The sequence below is a fragment of the Phoenix dactylifera genome, chromosome 8 (genome assembly GCF_051530095.1).
Source record: "Phoenix dactylifera cultivar Ajwa chromosome 8, Ajwa_hap1_PhDact_Kaust_v1.1, whole genome shotgun sequence".
Taxonomy (NCBI): domain Eukaryota; kingdom Viridiplantae; phylum Streptophyta; class Magnoliopsida; order Arecales; family Arecaceae; genus Phoenix; species Phoenix dactylifera.
Window position 1 is genome coordinate 7,001,524 of NC_143197.1, and position 15,977 is coordinate 7,017,500.

The 15,977-nt window shown below is 44.2% G+C and overlaps 2 pseudogenes; both read right to left on the reverse strand.

The window, feature by feature from the left end:
* Window positions 1–6,632: 6,632 nt before the first annotated feature.
* Window positions 6,633–8,537, reverse strand: LOC103717608 (putative UDP-rhamnose:rhamnosyltransferase 1 pseudogene; annotated as a pseudogene).
* A 4,862-nt stretch (window positions 8,538–13,399) lies between these two features.
* Window positions 13,400–14,876, reverse strand: LOC103717606 (putative UDP-rhamnose:rhamnosyltransferase 1 pseudogene; annotated as a pseudogene).
* Between the last annotated feature and the right edge of the window lie 1,101 nt (window positions 14,877–15,977).

The following is a 15,977-nucleotide window of genomic DNA, read 5'->3' on the forward strand; positions in this document are numbered from 1 at the left end:
AGGAAATTGCACATCCACTCGATTTCTTTCAAACAAATTTATTAAGAACTAGTGAGTCGTTTGAAAATATTTTTGCTGTTGATTATGTTATAAACAAATTTCATTCATAAAGTCTGTGAATCCTCTGTATCCCAAACTGCAGGAATTTCCTTGTGTTCAGTTACATGGCAAGTTTTTTTTTTTTTTTTGATGATAAGGAAGGCCGAAAAGCTCTCAGTTTTTGTTAAGGGGCAAACAATATTAATTTGAGCTCATGTAACCTGATTCTAACAGCATATACACTTATGTAACAGTTCATTAGTTGCATGCAATCAAATAATTCAAACCCTTGCTATGCCAAGAAACAAAAACCATAAAATGACTAATAATTAGCATTCACACCTCAAGTAGAACAAGAATGGTACTTCATGGCTGCCCTCTATTTTAAGATAAAGAGCCTTCGTTGATCTCAAACAACCTAGTGCTTTCCTTTTCTCTCGCAAAATTTGACTCAATTCACCCCCCCACCCTCCTCTGTCTCTCTCGTGGTTTAATTCTCTCTTCCCGAGGATTCTGTCATCTTTCTAGCAAATTTGCTTGTCGTTGTTCCCATCTCTCACGTATGCACATCCTGGGCTAAGCAGAGAGGTTGACGGGGACCTTTCATCAGAGTTTGGACCAATTCCTTTAATGTACCCTTGGTCCCTTCCCTCATTGCCAACTTGCTCTCGGTCATAGGACTTTCAAGGCCAAGGTCCCCATGGACAGCACGAACCATGGGATGGTCCCTCGTTTACACTCTATATATATATATATATATATACTTACTGCGATCTTGGTGACGGGTTCTGCAGCTAGACTTATCACGAGCCACCCCGTGTACCCTTGGTCCCTTTCCTCATTGCCAAATTGCTCTCGGTCATAAGACTTTCAAGGCCAAGGTCCCCAGGATGGTCTCTCGTTTACACTATATATATATATATATATATATATATATATATATATATATATATATATATATATATATATATATATATATATATATATATATATATATATATATATACTGACTGCGATCTTGTTGACAGGTTCTGCAGCTAGACTTATCACGAGCCACTCCATGTTTGTTTTTGTTGTTGGATAGATCTGCTATCATCACGCTTGTCGAGTAATCACGGGGGACTTGACCCAGAAAACAGTGGTACCATCCAAAAGAGTGGTACCACGAGAGTACCATGATGACACGCCATCAGATTTCATTGATCCATTCTCTCATGAGTCTTTTGAGTCTGTAAAACAGCATTAAGATCGCAAAGGATACCTATGATCACCGCTATTTTCAACTGCAACCCATAGCATCTTAAACTGCACATCCATGAGTCTCGTAACTCAACTGTACCTTAATTGACAAACAGCAATTTTAAAAATAAAAGTGGACAAACCAATCTTTATTATATAGAATATTCATTGATTGCATCCCATGTATTAATTGCAGCTCTCTAGCATGCAAAATGGTCTTATGCATATATGTCTTATGACATAGTTCACGGAGTTTAACCTTAATTATGCCAGCACAAGACGGCATAATTTGATCGCGCATTGATGCACCTTGGGTGGTAGCAAATCCTACGAAGAGCTCAAAATTTCATGGTGGACTCCAAGGTTTTCCAATTTGCATGACACCAATATGGATGGCCATAGCCTGTGATGTCAGAAGATTACGTTGAAGTTGGCGTAGCGACGTGGACGTGTCGAAACGATGTCAATTATGCGGACGCGCACTAAAATGAGGTCGGCCTTCCAGTTCTCTCTTTTTCTCCGCCCCGCTCTTTCATGCCTTTCTGGCCTTTCCTGCCATCCCTTCTGCTCTTCTTCTGACGTCAAACTCAGCTTTTTCATTACTTTTGTACAGTCTCGCTGCACGCATTAATCAAGACTCAGTCGCTCGTTAAAAATAATCTGACTCCACCTGCACCACGTAATGGTTAGAAGAATTTTAAAGGAGGTATTAGGCCCATTATCCACATTTTTAAAATGGCTCCACGGTGCAGCATTCCTCATTGAAATACTAACTGCATTTTAGATGCCACAAATCAAGGTTGTAATGGTAACTAAGAATAATGGAGGGGGGTTTGCAATTAATTAATTTGACGTCGCAAGTGCTGCCGAAATCTTGCGGCTCATCACTCCCCGAAGATTTTATATGGAAGAACCATATTTCTATTTTATCTCTCTTGCACTATATTTTGCTCGCCGACTCTTTAGGCTGTACTGGCACATGTGTGTGAACCGCCGATTTACTAAAAAAAAAAATAACCCTTGTTTCTGACCCTCACTTTATGGTCATCATTATTTATTTATGTTGAATTGATTGAAAGTTCAACTTCAAGCCTTTGGCTTTGATGACCTTTTAATCTTTATTCCCTTGTTCATGTTTTAAGTACCTATAGAACAAGAAATAAATGCATGCAAGGAACTAAAAGTATATGTGAATTATTAGATGGGATGTCCAAACATGTATTAAGTTCCTCTATTTGTTATTAGTTTGGGTCTTCAAACAGGAAGTGACAGCTTGTATTGAGATATCCAAAGACAAGGGGAAGCCCATCCGAACATCGGGATATCCTTGTTTGCAAGTGATTTCCTTCCTTCAAAAAAAAGAAGGACAAAAATAGAATAAGGAACAAAAAAAGAGGAAAGGGTGATCGAGAGACTTAGGGATAACAGATAAAGTAGTGCAAGCAGCTTAATTCATGTCTAGGCTCAACATAATTTGTGTTTGATTTAAAATCACTTCTACTCAAAGATTTAGAGTCGAATTCAACCCAACATTTAGTGGAACTTGGATGGACATACAAGTCGAATCTAAGCTGCTTAAGGTTTTGAAGCTAGATCTAGCTTCTTTTAACTAATTTTGCGGGTTGAATGTCCAATTTAATTGGGCCACTTGTAAAAAATAAAATAAAAAAACTCTCGATCAAATTATATTTGGGCCTTAATTTGGTATCCAGGGGCCTTTGATCGGCTTTATCTTTGGTGGGTTGAGTTTGAGTCAGATGAAATGCATGTTGCTGACCTAGTTGTGCCATTGCTAATATCCTTGCTAAAGTGGATGCTAGAATGAGTCATTGAGTCCTCTTAGAACAACGTACCGATGAGCGAGCAGAACACTTGAATAAATAGGATAATTTGCTGATGGCATTGATGAATATGCACTTGGGGCAATACCATGAAGCTAGCATGAGGACAGCTAAGTCACACTTAATGCTATCGTTTAAGATGTTTTCATTCTCATTGCTGTCTTACACTTAACCAACAATAAAGATGAAAAATTTAGTAAACTTGGGGGAGTCACTCCCCTCTGATCTTTCTAAGAGATTCTGGATTAACATCCAGGTGGTGATTCATAAGCAAAATTATCACGGGTGGGGAGAAACTTCGTACCTTGAATTCACTGTTTACCTAGATTTATGATTACAAATCAGTTAATATATATATGTAGCAAGGTTCCAGTGCATTTGCCTAAAATTCAAGGTTCCAGTGCATTTGCCTAAAATTGAGCCTTAAGGAGCCTAGAGCCTGCCTAAAATTTCCAATCATCTACCTGTGCATTTGCCTTGCGACCAAAATCGGTACTGAAATCGGAATCGAAATTGAAATGGATTGGAATGTTAATCGGAGCCATATTTTACAATAAATTTAGTTTGTGACAAAATCAGAATCAAAATTAAAATAGAATTTAGATACCAGGAAACAATCAGAATAAGGTTTTGGAAGATTGGGGCATTTCTATTCCTCTTCGTAATCGGAATTGGAATGAGACTTCCCAATCAAATAGTTAGAATGGGAGTTATACATTCTCATTACCATTTCAGAGCCTAACTCCCTCTAGCCAAACATGCACTACATGTTTGGTAAAGGATCGAGTTATCTATGGAGCCATCAAGATAATCTTAGGTAACAGATAATGCTAAGTCAATAAATAAAATAAACAAGATAAACAAAATACCATTAAATCAGTAAACTAGCATGAATTAAACAAAATTTATACTTGCTATATAAATTGCCTCAAATGGAGAGAAGAATACTCTAAATTGCTCTAATTCTTAATAACCATTAATCCGTGAAACCACATTGGTCACTAGACTTTGGTTGTTCTCCGTGTCTGATCTCCTCAGGAAAATGGGCAAAATTTCTCACATGCGGATTCTCCACCTCTTTTGATCTCGAGCACAAGCCTAAATCCCCTAGCTGGGGCTTTGTACTCCTCCTTAGGGTAGCAATCAGGTTAGGTCGAATATAGGATTAGATCAAAAATTTTGTCAACTTGAACCTGTCTTGTTTACTAAATGAGTCAAAAATTCAAACTCGAATCTTCATTTTATTAAATAGATAATCTAACACAAACTATAATAAGTTGAAATAAGTTAAACGAGTTAAACGGTTAAGTATTGGCACCCTTAACGCCTCCCCATCTCTGTCCACATAACCAAATTCAAAATTCAAACAATCTTGGCCCCAACAAAGGAGCTGTCCTCAGCCTTCCTCGGAACCTCCACCCCTAACACTTTGCCCTCCATAAGCCAGGTATCTTGCCCTTGGTCATAGACGAGGGCAAGGGCAAGTGGGTGATCTTCTACCAAACCCTAAAGGAAGGGGGGCCCACTGTCCAAACCTGGGTCCTGGATCCAGTCGTGGAACCTCTCCGGCAGTGGCCCATTGGGCTAGTCCAATATCCTAAGCACTTACTCTCTCTGTGGGCTCTCCAACAATGGCCTGAGGAAGGCAACGATCGACTGCATCTCTTATGCAGTCATATGCCCTCACATTTTAGTGCAGGACATGATTTGAATGCCTAAGATGCTGACAATTGCTAGGCAAATGCATTAGAGTGACAGCTTGCATGAAAGTATTCCTCTGTAGGAATATAGTTTTCTTCCTTCGATGCCAATGAGAGTATTGAGTTGTCTAGCGTGATCTGCAGCCAATTTGAGCTAATTTCGTATCTAAAATTCGGATGTAGATCCATCCCTTAACTTGGTAGGCTTGGATCGGATACGATCTACGTTCTTGAGATTAAACTTTCACTTTTAAGCCACCTCTTATCATATTGAATCGGTTTTGCTTGGGTAAAATCAAGTCGAGTCCAATTCCTCTCACCCCATCAGTTACAGTCAATTGGAGGTCAACTTTTACGTGGAACTAATCTCTAGCCCATGGATAATATCTTTGAATAGGGACTGGGCCTATGACTTTATGCAAGTCCACCCAACTGACTTGCACCCCTAATTCTAACGTATTTTCATAAGTGGGTTGTAGGATAAGTTGTGTTATGCTAACCTAACCAAGCTCAATTAGGCATTAAAATTTGAAACTAATTTGTGTAAAATGTTCATGTGGTCAATGCATTTGCTATTATTAACATGAATCAGCAGATTCATTGGATTCAAGCTAGCCAGATTACACCCAAACCTACCACTTGAGTTATTTCTGACCCCGATGCCAGTTTGCACTGAACCAATTGAGAGAAAGATCAATAACAAGATTTTAGTAAATTTTGATTTTCTCAGAAGAAAAAAATGTTAAACCGACATTTTATTCTCTTAATGAAATGTCTGATATAGTATGCATATCTTTTTCCTAAAAAAAAAAAAAATTACTCCAAGTATTCAGATCTATGGTGGCAAATTGATAATCACTCACAGCAAGTTAAAGATGCTCGATCATGAAGATAATCGTGGCCAATTGCTGAGAACAGTTTCATCAAAATTTGATCACAAGATTAAGCTAATTGTTTCATTTTCTGTCAAATGGAATGCTCCAAACTTCTCGACCATGAAGATACAACTTGGTGAGAATAGTATATAAACATGCAAGCCCTTGCACGGTTGCATGGATTCTAGAAATGTGTCTACATTTAAAATAAATAATCAGGTTTCTAATACTCAAAGTTTCGTAATATAATATAATATAACATTTAACTTATTATTATATTATATTATATTATAATTATAGTATAATAATATATTATGATATGATATGATATAATATAAGATGTAACTGTGAGATTTCTTGGTCGGCATTTTGATTATCAAAATTTTTTTATTAAAACCAAAATAATTTTCTGACATTAGCCAGAAAATATTTTTAAGAAAAAGCTACAAAAAGACGTTTTCAGCTTTCTAAAAAATAGCTTTCTAATTTTTTACGAAATACCATTATATCATCTAAAGTACTTTTAAAGGGCCAGAAATTGCTTTTTAATTTACTAAAAGCTTTGCCAAATGGAATCTTAGTAGCCGATAAAACCGTGCCTATCATTGGACATGATCAACCACCCTTCTACTCAGGACCAGATTATCTTTGGCCCAGGCTGGCCCAGGCTAAAAATTTTTATGATGCTTACTAATAATTAAAAACACGTCCTGGATTTGTGACTAAGAAGCCCATTTGAGCATAGCCCATATCAAACCCAACCTTCACTAGCTCCAATGCTGAAGAAAAAAAGAAAAAAAAGCTTTCATAGATTTCTTTTCTCCTTTTTCTTCCCACGTCAATAGACCCACGAGCAGAATTTAGGCCAGAACTTTGACGGATTAGAAGATACTAAGCTAGGTAAGCCATAATTCCCAAACACCTGTTTCCATGCTGAGGATTTTATGGGTTAGAACCCTGTTATTAGAATTATGAAGAAGGTGGAACCGTTCAAAGAGGTGGGATTTCCGAAGAGGCAACTAATCCCTGGGGACGGGGTAAAATATCTTAAAAAGGGGATTAGTTATCGTCACATGCAGATTTTATCGGATCTATAACATGGCCCAACAGTATCCAAACAGTCCCTTCAACAAAAATAATAAAAAAAAAAACAAAAAAATCGCTTTGTGACTTAAAATTGGGATTACTTTATTGCTTCACGAACCGGAAGAAAGAAACGGCCGGCCCATCGATTGCATACTACCAAGTCTACCAGGATACTTCGGAAGTTCCCGGTCGTCACCATCAAGCTTAGGCCGGTGGCCTGGCCCCGCGTCTGTTACTTTTAAGGTGCTCGACAAAATTCCTCACATGCCTGTCGTGCACCTCCTTGCTCCCAAGAACTCGACTAAGCTCCTTAGCTCGATTCCTGCACCCCTCTCCTTCTCTGTCAACCATAACTAACCTGACTGTCCGAGCGATATCCTCCCCAACGAAGGAGCCATCCTCTTCGTTCCTCGGAACCTCCGCCCCGACCTTCTTCTCCACCATGAGCCGGGCATTGAGGCCTTGGTCGTAGGCCAGGGGAAGGAGGACGAGGGCGAGTCCAAACTGGAGAGCCTCCACGAGAGAGCTCCAGCCGCAGTGGGTTAAGAACCCCCCGACCGAAGGGTGGCCCAGGATCCCGACCTGAGGCGCCCAGCCCTTCCACACCAGCCCCCTGCCCCCGGTCTCGTGTAGGAGCGTCTCGCTCTCGCTCTCTGAGCTCCTCAGAACCCACAGGAATGGCAGACCGGAGAGCTCCAGGCCACGGGCAATCTCACGCGTTTGCTCTTGATTCAAACTGACCGAAGTCCCCAAGGCCACGCACACCACCGTTCCAGCTTCTTGCTTGCCCAGCCACTCAAAAATATAGTCGCATTCTGGATCCGTCTTCGCCGGAGCAGTTGGGGGGAAGTGGCCGAGAGGGAGCACCGGCTTCCGGTAGAGGGGTTCGAGCAGCGCGAGCCATTCGGCCTCGAGCTCCGGTGAGCTCCGGACGGCGACGACGTCGCAACCCCGGATCGCCAACCCGCCGCGGGATCCCCACGACGCTCCGAGCTGGTTGGGCTCGAACATGTCGCGCACGACTTGCCGAGCCTCGTAGGGGCGGTAGGCGAGCGACGTCGGGAACGGGAACCGACCGGTCGGCGCGGCGAGGTGCTCGGGCATCACCTGGCCGCCGTCGGCGGCAAGCGAGACCGCCGGCCAGGAGAGGGCGCTGGCGGCGGCACCGATGAGGCAGACGAAGGCGCACGGCACGCCGAGGCGGGCGGCGACGCGGGGGACCCAGTGTGGGATGAAATCGAAGATGATCCAGTCCGGGGGAGGGGAAGCACTCTCGAGGAAGGCGGCGAGGGCGGCTTCGAGAGCGTCGTCGTGCATATCGAAGTGGAGGGGGACGAGGTGGACGAGAGGAGGGAGATCGGAGTGGGACGCGGCCAGGCTTTGGACGAGGGATGGGATGGAGAGGAAGGAGATGCGGTGGCCGAGTTGGGCTATTAGCCGGGAGAGGTGGAGGAAGGAATGGAGGTGGCTGTAGTGTATCCATGGGAGCACAACAATGTGAAGACCAGCTTCTTTGTCCATGGTAGGGTACGTGGTGATGGGATGGGAATGGAATTCAGAGGGGGTGGCAAGGCGTTGCGCTTTTGTGGGTCGACATGCTGTGATTTTCCATGCAGAAACCGTGTCAGTTGCGCGATTGTATCAAAAACGAGCCACGTAATGGGTCGCGTGGAAGTGTTGAATTTGCTTTCAGCATTGAATAATTTATTTTTTATATCAATTTTTAGTATTAATTTTTATAATGACATTTTTAGATTCTTTACCCGAATCTAAAATATTATTCATTTTTCTTCTCTATTATTCCCGCTCGCATTAGATATGACGTGAGAATATTAATAATGGAACCAGTGGGAAGCTACATAGTGGTTGTGGAACTTTTTTTTGCAAGGAATTTTCGCATTTTTGTGCTTTTCATTTGAGTTTAATATAGCCAAATTTCTCATTTTCTGATGAACCGAGTAGTAGCGGGTTAAAAAGTACTTTTGGCAGGTCAAAAAGTACTTTTTGGCCTCCCAGAAGCTCTTCCAAATGGGGCCTCCATCTCTAGTTATCTAGGACAAAAGAAAAAAAGGCAATCAATTTATGCTCAATTATGTCAACCTGAATTTAGCATGCTAAAACCTTTCCTTCAATAATTCATTCGTAATAATTTACCCATTTGATCGCATTGTTTATCAAGCTATTATTGGTAGCTTTCTGCTGCCGAACAAAATTCTTCACATGCCGGCCATGCACCTTGATGCGGAATTTGCACCCCGTCACCAGCATAGCCCCCCACCGATCCGAGCAGCGAAAGAGACTGCGTTCCTCCCGAGGTATTGTCCGCTTTGGGCGCTCCGGCCCGCGCGTCCAGCACAGACGGGGGGAGACTGGTGCCCTCACGGTTTTGACCCACAAAAGGGCCCTCGGGAGGAAAGGCTTGAGCCTCCTCATTATAAGGCACAGACCTTTCCGCTACTCGGTCGATGTGGGACTAAAGTCCGGGACCCCCCCCACAACACAGCCCCCCCAGCGGGAAGGTCCTATGCCGGGTTAGGAGCCCCTTGCTGGATGGAGGCGAAGGGCCAGGCCCTCCTTCTAGCGCCATCTGATGCGGGATTTGCACCCCGTCACCAGCATAGCCCCCCACCGATCCGAGCAGCGAAAGAGACTGCGTTCCTCCCGAGGTATTGTCCGCTTTGGACGCTCTGGCTCGCACGTCCAGCGCAGACGGGGGGAGACTGGTGCCCTCACGATTTTGTCCTACAAAAGGGCCCTCGGGAGGAAAGGCTTGAGCCTCCTTATTATAAGGCACAGACCTTTCCGCTACTCGGTCGATATGGGACTAAAGTCCGGGACCCCCCCACAACACACCTCTTTGTTCCTAAGGGCGGCCTCGAGCTCCTTAGCTATCACCCTGTACACCTCCCCTTCTTTGTCCACCATTACCAACCTCAAGGCTTTGGCAATCTCCTCCCCGACGAAGGAGCTATCCTCTTCATTCCTCGGAACCTTGACCCCCACCTTCTTCTCTTTCAAAAGCCGAGCATTGAACCATTTGTCATGGAACCAGGGCAGGAGCACAAGAGCAAGGACAAACTGGAGAACCTCAAGCACTGAGTTCCAGCCACTATTGGGCGATCGAGGAACCCCCCAAGAGAAGGGTGCCCCAGCATCCTGACCATGGGGCGCCCATCCCTTGAACACAAGTCCATGGTTTGGGGTTCGATCCTCGAACCCCTCGAGGAGTAGCCTATCTGGCTCGCCTTGGGAGCTCCAAAGAGCCCACAAAAATGGTAGCTCCGAGAGGTCCAAGCCACGGGCAATCTCATGCGCTTGCTCTTTGCTCAGAATTGCCTCGCTCCCAAAGGCAACGTAGACCACCGAGCCAGCTTCCCTCTAGTACGTCAAGCCACTCAAAGATTTGATGCCGGTTCTTGGGACCAGCACCACTCGGATGGATCTCGATAGCTCGGGATATTTAGGGCTCTACCTCTGCTCGTAGAGCGTCCCGTATGGTGATTTTCACCTGGGAGCTCCCACCCTCGAGTTTCCTCAAGGTCAATTTTAAATTTTAATGGCTCTGTCCTGCAGGGTGGCATAAGGGAGGGTGTGGCCTTTGTTGTCAGGGGCCCGGACTCCAGGATTGTTGCTTCTAGGGGTTGCTGGTTGTTTGATACCTCCATGCCAGAGGCGGAGCTGAAGGCAGCCTGGTTTGGACTGAGTTATGTGCGTCGTGTGTTGCAGGCTAGAGATATTATCCTAAAGGCCAACTCGGCGACAGCCATTGGATAGACTGGGCAGGATTCAGGAGGGGTTGGCGACCACCACCCCCTGTTGAGGGACATCCGGGCCATGTTGCGGAATGGGATGGTCATCCAGGTGAGGTATGTGTTTAGGGAGGCAGATGGGGCTGCTGATTGGGTCGCTTCCTTTGTCGCCAACCATTCAGGTGATCACCTATAGGTGAAAGAGGCGGAGTTGTCTAGTGCTCTCTGTGATATACTGTTTTTTTGACTTTTTTGACTGTATTCGTACACGTTATGTATGATACTTCCATTTTAGCAACAAAAAAAAAAAGAAAAAAAAAGTATTAAACCGGGGGCTAAGGTGTTTCGCTTGCGAGCCAGCAATGGCGTTGGTTGCACCAAATCCGACAATATGTGGAAGCTGAATGGGTTGGATGAAATGGTAAAATAGGTAGGTTTGTTGCTTGCCCCCATTAAAATCGGCATGAAGCAGAAAACCGAACTTCCAATGCTTAAATCAGGCCAAGTTTTGATAAAATAGTGAAGATATGAGAGTATGTATTATGTAGAATGGAGTGGAGAAAGGAACAAGCATATCTGAAAATTCTCCAAATCGTGTATATATAGAGATATGAACGTAAAGCCATTGTTTGAAAAGAACAGGCACGTCATAACCATCGGGCATGCAATAACTATCTAGACACGTGGAACGCCTTAGAAATGCATATGTTTGTAACTGCCTTCTTTAACAAGTTTTAACTTCCTTTAATGCGCTTTGCATACTAGTTGACCGGTTTGATTGTCATTATTGATCTGCCAGCTCAGTCGGCTAGTCTGGTCGGCTGGTCTGGTCGGCTGGTCTAATTGGTTGGTCTGGTCGGTAGCAGTCTCAAGCTGACAAATTCAGACCATATCAGTGCTTTACATTAGGGAAACGGAAATATTTTGGGCTGCTATGTGTTGGTCACAAAAATATTTGCTTACAAGAGGACACATCATTAAACCTCGAGCTAAGGTTGTTTTACTTGCCAGTCCAAAAAATTATTGCAACTCCTTCAAGCATCGAAATAAAACAAGGCATCTATTACATGCACATGAGAAAGCTCCCAATGTTCTATAATAATATAAATACTAACTTGGTAATTTGATTTTCAATTACTTTCTTATATGTTGTTGCTTAAGAAAAATCTCCGTGCATGTTGAATTAATTTTGATAAATTATACTTTTTTGCACCACAAGAAAGCTCTTCACATGCATAAAATAGAGAGTCCTAGCATTACCTATCGATTCAATTAATTTATCAAATACTAAATGCTAAAAACTAATTATATTAAGACTATGCGGAAGACAAATGATGGCCAAACAAAGGTTCCAATGTGAGTTCTGATGCGGCTAAAATCAGGCTTATCTATCACAAGCTGGCACATGATATAACAGTGATAAGTTTCAGTTGGACTCAAATTCATAGCCTAATCCTAGTAAAGAAAGCCAAATAATAGTTTTCCACCTGATTTAGGACTCTGAAGAATCAAATCCCGTAGAATTAGAACTTTCCATCTATAAAAGAAGGCTTAAGGTATGAAGCATATATCTCATATTATTCTACATTACTCCTCATTCTTGGACTTAAGCATCAAAGACCCCTGGCTGGATCAATTCTAGCAAACCTTTGAGCTTTCGACCGGTGCAGATCAGATATTCTTCTTCGAGCATGAATCCACCAGCAGTCTTCCATCTATTTTTTTTTTTTTTTTTGTGGTAAAAATGGCTACTCATTCATATAAGTCTAACATGAGTACAACCAGCCAAATCACGGGAAAGTAATGACAACATAGCAGAAGGAACGTCTCATGCAGATGCCCATAAAAAATCTCCGGAGTGCCGGGCAACAAAAGAGGCGACCCAGTCTGCGGCCCTGTTCGCCTGCCTAAATATGTAATCTGCCTGAAAGTCGCCCATCAACTGAGCCATCCTGCGAGTCTTCCGGATAAGGGGGTGACCATCACCATACCTGTCCGCCCTCCGGATCCAGTCGATCACCACCGCTGAATCCCCCTCAAGGTACACCCGCTCGACACCAAGCACCTGCCTGGCATAGGATAAACCCTCCCAGGCAGCCCGTAACTTTGCCCCAACTACTGTAAGCCCTGGTGTACGCCGCCCTCCTGCAGCAAGCATCCTACCACAGTGGTCCCTGATCACAAATCCAACCCCTCCAGTCACACCATCCACTGACCTGCTACCGTCGAAGTTTACTTTGAGATAGCCAAGGGATGGGGGTACCCAAGAAACAAGGACAAAACGGGGCGCTGAAACAGCGTGAAGAGTACCCCAGGTGTCCCTAGCTATCCCAGAAGAAAACACAGCGGTAGCCGCAATAACCTCCCTCATATGTCGCGCCACTCTATCCACCACCAACCTCGGAGGCGACCGCTTCCCCTCGAATATACCGGTGTTCCTGTTCAGCCAAATATGGTAGGACAGGTACGCCCTAAGAATCCCATCAAACCGGGTTTTGGAGGCAGCAAGTTCTCTCTTTTTGACAATGATGTTGATTGGATCATTTTTCAGAATTTCATAAGTCTAAGTTTTGGTAATTAATTTTATAAGTCAGATAGTTGGAAAATAACAAAAGTAAATTCCAACTTAGTAGTTTTGCTCTCATGGAACTTATTAGATCCCATGAGTTTGAGTTACAATTGTCATATCCCAAACTTTTGTATTATAGTTTCACTTAAGAACATTAGCTGTTGTCATATTTTATGAGAAAGACGGTAGAGAGCACTTCATTCAAAGTAGAACGAGAAGTACATTATTTGCTCTCCCGATTATTATATCAACGACAAATTAAACTCTGAGCCCGCTAAGACACCCATTTCGTCCAAATTCATTAAGCCTCAGCCAAAGGGGCCTTACTCGCTCGGCGCCCATTGTCCTTAAGGTACTCGACAAAATTCTTCAGGTGCCGGTCCTCCACCTCCTCGTTCCCAAGAACACCACCCATCTCTTTTGCTCTGACCCTGCACTCCTCCCCCTCTTTGTCCACCATTACCAACCTCAACCTCCCAGCCACGTCTTCCCGAGCGAAAGACCCGTCCTCGTCGTTCCTCGGAACCTCCATCCCCAGCTTCTTGTCCACCATCAGCCGGGCATTGAGCCCCTGGTCGTCGAACAAGGGCAGCAAAACGAGAACGAGCCCATACTGGAGAGCCTCCACGAGCGAGCTCCAGCCACAGTGAGTCATGAACCCCCCCACCGAGGGGTGCCCCAAGATCCTCACCTGAGGGGCCCAGCCCTTGAACACCAGTCCTCGGTCTCGCGTCCGGTCCTCGAAACCCTTGGGCAGCTGCCCCTCCGGGCCGCTGGGGTCTAAGGCCCAGAGGAAGGGCAGCTTGGAAAGCTCCAATCCATGGGCGATCTCGTGCGCTTGTTCTGTGCTCATAAACCGAACGTGGCTTCCAAAGGCTACAAAGACCAGCGAACCAGCTTCCTTGTTGTCTAGCCACTCAAAGATGCTGTCGCTGCCCGCTGCATTGCTGTTGTCTTCTGCGGTGGGGCTGCGAGGAAAGTGGCCGACGGGGAGCGCCGGCTTCCCATAGAGCCGCTGGAGGAGCTCGAGCCATTCGCCCTCGAGCTCGGGGCAGCTCCGCATTGCAACGACATCGCAGTCCCGGACCGACGCGCCGGCCTGATTGTCCTCAGCGGCGCCCGTGGCCTGCGGCTCGAACACGTCGCGCAGGACCTGCCGGGCCTCAAAGCGGCGGTAGGTCATCGACGTTGGGAACGGCACCCAGTCGGGCGGTGCGGTGAGCTCGTCGAGCGTCACCCGGGAGGCCATCCCGTTGGCAGCCGCTGCGAAGAACGGACAGATGAAGGCGCTGGCGGCGGCGCCGACGAGGTTGACGTAGGCGGACGGCACGCCGTGCCTGGCGGCGACGCGGGGGGCCCAGTAAGTGAAGGCGTCGAAGAGGATCCAGTCCGGGGGAGGGGAGGCGGTGTCGAGGAAGCGAGAGAGGAACTCCTGGAAGGCCTTCAAGTTCCGGTCGGCAGGATCGAAGTCCGGGGAGTCGACGGGGACAAAGAGGAAGAGTGGGGGGATGTCTGAGGGGGATGAGGCCATGCTCTGGATGAGGGTTGCAGTGGAGAGGAAGGAGACGCGGTGGCCGAGCCGGGCGATGCGCTTGGACAACTCGAGGAGCGGATTGAGGTGGCTGAAGCCTAACCATGGGAGCACGACGATGTGAAGGGAGCCGCCGCTGCTCATGGTTTGGTGGTGCAAATTGTTGCCGCTAGAATCCAAGACTTGTTGTAACGGGCGAAGCTAAAAGTTCACAATGTGATCTTCACTGTATCTTACTGTGTCTTAGAATACAGGTGCAATATTCATAACTACAAGAATATTATTTTTTCAATCTTAGTAGATTTCTCTCTACATTTTGTCTACCAATTTTTCAGATGAATTTGGAAATTACAATCTCAATTGAGTCAAAGCTCGGACAAACACTTGAGAAATTAGCAAATTGGTTCTTTATGTAAAAAAAATAAACGAGGTAGAATATCACTTTCTCCCCTCTATTTTGCTTTCCTATTCTGTTTGCTTGATGCATTCATCTCTTCTGTCACAAATAAATTAAACCATTCAAAATTAATCAATATTCAAATTTGAGTTCTTGATTGTGGGTGTTTTTCAAACTAAAACATTCCATCCCACTATGATAACATTTTTCTTATTAAATTCCTCTCACAACAAGCCATTGTGTATGATATCATTTTTTATAATTTTTACTAATATAATTTTAAAATTTTTTTTTTTTTCTTATAACTTAAGTATGGATTGCATGCGTTTGATTGCATCCGTGTGTGACAAATGCTTAAATCTGGTTTGCTTCCCTTTGTTTTTGAATTAAGAAAATCAATCCTTAGGATATTATAGAAGGCTGCAGATTAGATATTATTTCATGAAATCCAGAAGGCTTCAAATGAATCTTCATCTTCTATTTAAGAGAAAGAATATCCTTCTGTAAAATAAAAATAATAATAAAAAAAAATCCATAAATTCCACTGAAAATTAATTCCTAGCTTTTAATTTGCTTGTCATGTAGCAATTAAGATCCAACCGTTTTTCTTTTAAATTTAATTCTGAGTGTGTTTTGGACACACTTATGTTTTTATTATCAAACGCTAAGGATTTGCTGGCATTCAAAAAGTAGAGATTGAGAATTAAAAATGGCCAATAGGCAGCACTAATTGTTAAACGGTAGTCAAAACAAAGGCCAAACGTTAGCTGAAAAGCTACCCGGTTAGGAGCTGTAATAGTAAATAAAAGGAAAAGAGAGAATTTAATGACATGTTCACTGTTTGTTTAGTGTGGAACAATCTCTTTGGTGGGGCATATATTGGCTCTACGAGCGACATCATTTGGCACTCTAATAACAATAGGACAAGGAAATAATAACTCAATAACATTT